The sequence below is a fragment of the Rhagoletis zephyria genome, unplaced genomic scaffold (genome assembly GCF_001687245.7).
Source record: "Rhagoletis zephyria isolate East Lansing unplaced genomic scaffold, Rhagoletis_zephyria_1.1 Rzeph_scaffold_00755, whole genome shotgun sequence".
NCBI classification, from domain to species: domain Eukaryota; kingdom Metazoa; phylum Arthropoda; class Insecta; order Diptera; family Tephritidae; genus Rhagoletis; species Rhagoletis zephyria.
The window spans coordinates 109,644-116,117 of NW_016157839.1; the positions used below are offsets into that span (position 1 = coordinate 109,644).

A 6,474-nucleotide genomic window follows, 5' to 3' on the forward strand; every position below is an offset into this window, starting at 1 on the left:
ATTTCCGCGTATTAATTAAATTAAACATTTCTAACAGGTGGCAACTCTTAAAAAGTAGCCTACTTTCTAAGCTAGGTCATAAGCTACCTGTTTGCAAATTTTCATGCAAATCCATTCAGTCGTTCCCGCATATTAAATAAATTAAACTTTTTTAACAGGTGGCAACTCTTAAAAAGTAGCCTACTTTCTAAGCTAGGTCATAAGCTACCTGTTTGCAAATTTTCATGCAAATCCATTCAGTCGTTCCCGCATATTAAATAAATTAAACTTTTTTAACAGGTGGCAACTCTTAAAAAGTAGCCTACTTTCTAAGCTAGGTCATAAGCTACCTGTTTGCAAATTTTCATGCAAATCCATTCAGTCGTTCCCGCATATTAAATAAATTAAACTTTTTTAACAGGTGGCAACTCTTAAAAAAATAGCCTATTAACCAATCTGCCCCATAGGCTATCTGCGCACCAGATTTCATGCAAATCCGTTCAGTCGTTTCCGCGTGATGATTTCCCAAACATCCAAACATACAAACTTTCACATTTATAATATTAGTAAGATAAGATAAATGCTTCAGGGGTAACACTTTCAACTCATTGAATAACTCCAAGCTGCTCACTAACCTATTTTTTTTGCAAATCATTCGAATAATGTGCTTTTGAGAAATTAATAAAGGATCGATTTTATTTTTATGTGTTCCGCCCCAACAAACTAATCCATATCGAATTTTCGAATCGAAAATTCCGTAATAGAGACTGGTTAGTAATTTAATAGAACAGACAGGCTTAAAGAGATACATCTACCTAACAACACTAACCGAATTGCGCTTTAGTGCACCAGTGTGCTCCTTCCAATTCAATTTCCAATTCCAATTTTTACGCACTCAATATGAAAACATTTCGATGTGCCCGATAAGCGATCGTTGTAGGTAATGGAAGTAGTATTTGTAGGACATATATTTACACCCACAAAGTGTCGAGCACAATTTGTACCATGTGAAGTGAAATGGTTTCCAAAATTTATATCTACTCCTCCACTACTAAATTTCATAATTTTGGCTTTATCACCCATAACCAGCTTATGCGCCGAAAACCAATGTTTTAATATACTTAAATCATTATTAATGTTAGCTGTTAAGTCAAGAACACTATCCGCTTCAAAAGTACAAGCCATGTCATCTGCAAAAGCTACAGTTTTACTTATAAAATTTTGTGAGAATAGAGAATTTATATAAATTAGGAACAGTATGGGACCTAACNGGAGAATTTATATAAATTAGGAACACTATGGGACCTAACACCATAAAGGAACTGTAAACATTATTGATGTTTACTCTTTGCTTCCTATTTTCCAAATATGAAGTAAACCAATCAGAGATAGAACCTCTCAATTCACATTTGTGCAATTTGTTTAACAAAATTTTATGATCAACAGTGTCAAATGCTTTGGTTATGTCTACAAATAAAGCTGCAGATATTTTCTTGTTGTTAATACTTTTATGTATGTTTGTGTAGAAGTTTAACAAAGCATCCTCTGTTGATAACCCCTGTCTAAATCCATATTGACATTTACTAAAAAAGTTAGTTCTATTCAGATAATTTACTACTCTTTTTTTCATAACTTTTTCGTATATTTTTGAAAAAACGGGTAGAATCGATATAGGCCTATAATTTTTAAGTTCCTTTTTGTCACCTTTCTGAAGTAATGGAATTATTCCGGCATTCTTTAATTGTTCCGGAAATATGCCATATTCGACACTTTGATTTATTAAGTGACATAAGATGTCCACAATGTTATGAATTATCATTTTCACAAAAGTATTTGAAAAGTTTCCAGCGGTGTGAGCGTTTGTGTTTCTTAACGACATGATAATTTTGTACAGTTCAGAAGGAAGAACAGGATCGAAGAATATACTTGAACTCTGAGAAGGTTCATTGTCAAGACAACTACACTTATAAGCATTTGAGGAACTTTCAGGAATGACGCTGCTAACAACATTCACAAAGAATTCAATAAAAGCATTTCCTTTATCTGCCTGTTGAGTTATCTGTAACCCATTTACTTTTAAAGTGGGGNTTCGTTTTCACAAAAGTATTTGAAAAGTTTTCAGCGGTGTGAGCGTTTGTGTTTCTTAACGACATGATAATTTTGTACAGTTCAGAAGGAAGAACAGGATCGAAGAATATACTTGAACTCTGAGAAGGTTCATTGTCAAGACAACTACACTTATAAGCATTTGAGGAACTTTCAGGAATGACGCTGCTAACAACATTCACAAAGAATTCAATAAAAGCATTTCCTTTATCTGCCTGTTGAGTTATCTGTAACCCATTTACTTTTAAAGTGGGGAAATCAGCTCGTTCAACAGATCTGTTTAATAGGCTATTAACCAGCCTCCACTCTTTCCNATTTAATAGGCTATTAACCAGCTTCCACTCTTTCCTAGTATCTCCTTTTACCTTGTTGAATTCATTCATGTAATAATTATCTTTGAACAATTGCTTATACTGGCACTTAAGAAACCCAATACCAGGATGTTTTGTTATTTTTTTGTGTAGTTTATTTTTTTTACGGATTTTTCTAATCAAGTCGGAACACATCCATGGCTTTAACTTTTTGTTCTTGGAACTTGTCGCTTTCAGTGTTTTACTGCTCGCTTCTGCATGAGAACTAAGTATGGCCATGAAAATGTCATAAGCTTTAGACGGATCTGCTTCAACATAAACTGTACCCCAAAATTCGAATCTGAGTTTTTCGTTTAAAATACTGGTGTCAATTCTAGTGACTATTTGATTAGGTATTTCACCCTCAGTTTTTCGTACTAAATTTTCAAAGCACAGACAGGTTAGGCAGTGATCAGATACTTTAAGGTCATGCACAGAGCTGCTAACAAGAAACTCGCGTAACCGCTTGCAACGTACAAATATGTGATCAATACATGATTGCGATGTATAGGTCATTCTAGTTGGTTGGTTAAAACAGCATTCTAAACCATGACCTGATAGCAAGAGCAAATATTTATCAACCAAACTCGAGTCCTGGAGGATATTAAGGTTAATGTCTCCCAAAATTTTTCTGACTTAGCGGCAGCTAGTAACTCGTTTAGGGCATTATCATGAAACCTGTAAATGCATAAAAAAGAGAAATTGTGGCCATTTACTGAGCATTGCACTTTCAGCATATCAGCACTGGGAAAACTATATGATGTAAATTCACAAAGATGTTCATTTTTGGTAAAGACAGCAACCCCTCCTGCTGCGTACTTATTATTGCAATGTGCGTTAAACGTGTAGCCGGGAATGCTATATAGAGAAGTTTCTTCTTCATAAATCCAGGTTTCTGTTAAAAAAATGAAGTCAGGCTTACGTTTAAATGAATTTAAATTTAAAAGAAAAGTATCAAAATTTTTACGCATACTTCTTATATTTTGTTGAATAATAAAAAAAACAATGGTTGGGTTGGCTATGATATTGTTAAAGTTAACATTATTACAATTTTCAAGAGGCATATTGAATAGCTTGGAATGAGGATCATCATTGAACATATTCATTTTTGTAATGTAGTTGAAGGTGTAAATAGACAACTGTTTACTTTAGTTTATTAAGATCCTCATTCGAATTTATTGTCAATATCGTACCTCCTTCATTTTTGCGCATTAATACTTTACCATTGCGAATCCAAACAAATTTAAAGTTGGCAGCTTTTTGTTGTGCTAAAGCTGCTTTGTAAAAAGCTTCCTGTACTATATGAGATGCTATCATTGATGTAGATGTTGTTGTTGGTCCTACAGCCAAATATTCTTGTGCAAAGGTTTTTTCATTTCGCAACCTTCTGCTTTATGACGCATTTTTTGGTATGTAGTGATACGAAATCCACGCAAAGAATGTTGTTATTTTTGTCTTTCGTTTTTTTAACATAGCAGTTGTCAATCTAATCAGCATTTATCTTCATATCGAGACCATCAGAGAAAACTTTCAAAGCAGAATCGAAAGCGTTGTTATTGCTTACATCGGGAACACCAATTATTTCATCGCATTTTTCCCTCTTTCTGTCTCAGATAGTTAACTCCTTGTTTGAGCTCATTTACTGTTTTCTCCAGAGCTTGTTTATCTTCCTCTAGTTTGTTTATCATTGAGAGCGCATTTGCGTTCAATGACTTAAGAGACAAGATCTCATTAAAAACAATATCAAGAGTAATTTGATGGGGCTGTGACAGGTTCTCTGTGCAAGAAGGCATGTAGCGTTGTAGTTGCTGCTTCTGTTGTGGCTGAGGGCTTTGCATTTGTTGTCGAGCGGAGTGCTGATGAGAATGGTTTCGCGCCGAATTTGATGTGTTGCTGCCGGGCTGAGATTTCTCAATTGAAAACGTCACTTGTTCGGTATTTTTTGTCAGTTCCTTTTGTCCAGCAAACGGCGTCGAACGAAGCGAAGCCGAATTTGATGTATTGCTGCCGGGCTGAGTTTTCTCATTTGAAAACTTCACTTGGTCGGTATTTTTTGTCAGTTCCTTTTGTCCAGCAAGCGGCGGCGAACGAAGCGAAGCACTACGCTTTGCCAAGCATCCATCACACTTAAATGCGTGATTGTTCTTCTGCATAAATTCTATATCACTTTCTTCAATTTTTACACATTTCCAGTGAAAGTATTCGTTACAAAGAACACATTTAATTTTGTTTTAGTTGCGCTCGACTTTTAATAAGCAAATACACGGCATTATAGCGAATTGAATTAAAAAATTTAACTATATAGCATATACGCCACGACGAACACGGATTCCAGCATCGCGACCCGCGTTGAATACTTTCAGAGCAGGAGCGTTTCTGTCCATTCGAAAGACATGGCCAAGCCAGCAGGGCCGCTGAATTTTAATTCGCTGCACTATGTCTATATCGTTGTAAAGCTCATCGCCATCGCCAGCGTATAAAGGTCCGTAAATTTTTCGCAGAATCTTTCTCTCGAAAACTCCAAGAGCCGCTTCATCAGATGTTTTCATTGTCCATGCCTCCGCACCATACACCAGCACAGGCATGATGAGTGACTTATAGAGTGTGATCTTTATAGGACGAGAGAGGACTTTACTTTTCAATTACCTACTCAGTCCAAAGTAGCACTTGTTGGCAAGAGTGATTCTCCGTTGGATTTCAAGGTTGGCATTATTATTGGTGTCAATGCTGGTTCCCAAATAAACGAAGTCGTCTATTTTTTCAAACTTTTAACTGTCAACAGTGACGTGTGTGCCAAGACGCGTATGTTCTGACTGTTTGTGTGATAACAGGAGATACTTCGTTTTCTCCTCGTTCACCACCAGACCCATTCGCTTTGCTTCGCTATATAATCCCGAGATGGTAGAACGCAGCTAGCTCTTGTTTTTACCGATAATATGGATGTCGTTGGCATACGCCAGCAATTGTACGCTCTTGTAAAGTATTGTGCCTGGCCGGTTCAGTTCTGCGCTCTTATTATCTTTTCCAACATCAGATTAAAGAAATTACACGAAAGGGAGTCACCTTGTCGGAAACCTCGTTTGGTATCAAACGGCTCCGAGAGGTCCTTTCCCAACGTCATTTTACACAGCCGTATTACTTTCGCGGGGATACCAAATTCAGACACCGCGGCATAAAGACTACTTCTCTTCGTGTTGTCGAAAGCGGCTTTGAAATCGACAAATAGATGGTGTGTATCGATCCTATTCTCGCGGGTCTTTTCCAAGATTTGGCGTATAGTGAATACCTGATCCATGGTGGAAGGTAAACTACGTATTTTTAATCATGATCTCAAAAAAAGAATAAATTATTTTCCATAGCTTGAAAAAAATATTGCACATGATTTAAAAGCAGATTTTGAAAAAAGTTTTGCCGATTTAAAATTATATTCAACAATTTTTATTGAGCTCGAGGCCGGTTTTAATGAAAATCTATTGTAGAAAAGCAACAATAATTTGAAAAAATGGTAGAAATGATAGCTATTTCGGAAATCAGCACATTTCCTCATCAGACTTCTACCATTTTTTTAAATTATTGTTGCTTTTCCATAATAAATTTTCATTAAAAACGGCCTCGAGCTCAATAAAAATTGTTGAATGTAATTGTTATAAGGCCAAAAAAAATAACAAAAAAACAAATAACTTAAGGACGAGCACACCTAAAAAGTTAAACATTCTAAAAATAGAATTATTGGCAAAAAACCAACAATACCAACAACCACATGATCAAGTGAATTGCAGCGGAATAGCTGCGCTTGATTGTGTTGGCATAACAAAAATGAAAATAGTGGAAAAAAGCAAACGATAATTTACAAGGCGTACTTAGCACGGTGCATAGGCAACTGGCTGAGTCAGTGGGATCGTCGGTTCGAATCCTACTGAAAGAAGTCTGATGAGGAAATGTGGTGATTTCCGAAATAGCTATCACTTCTACCATTTTTTCAAATTATTGTTGCTTTTCCACAATAAATTTTCATTAACAACGGCCTCGAGCTCAATAA

The 6,474-nt window shown here is 36.0% G+C and overlaps 1 protein-coding gene across 2 annotated transcripts in view; it reads left to right on the plus strand.

Annotated features, from left to right (window-relative positions):
• Nucleotides 1–6,474, plus strand: part of LOC108361393 (uncharacterized) — a 160,034-nt gene that overhangs the window by 78,820 nt on the left and 74,740 nt on the right. The gene's annotated exons all lie outside the window — the stretch shown is intronic.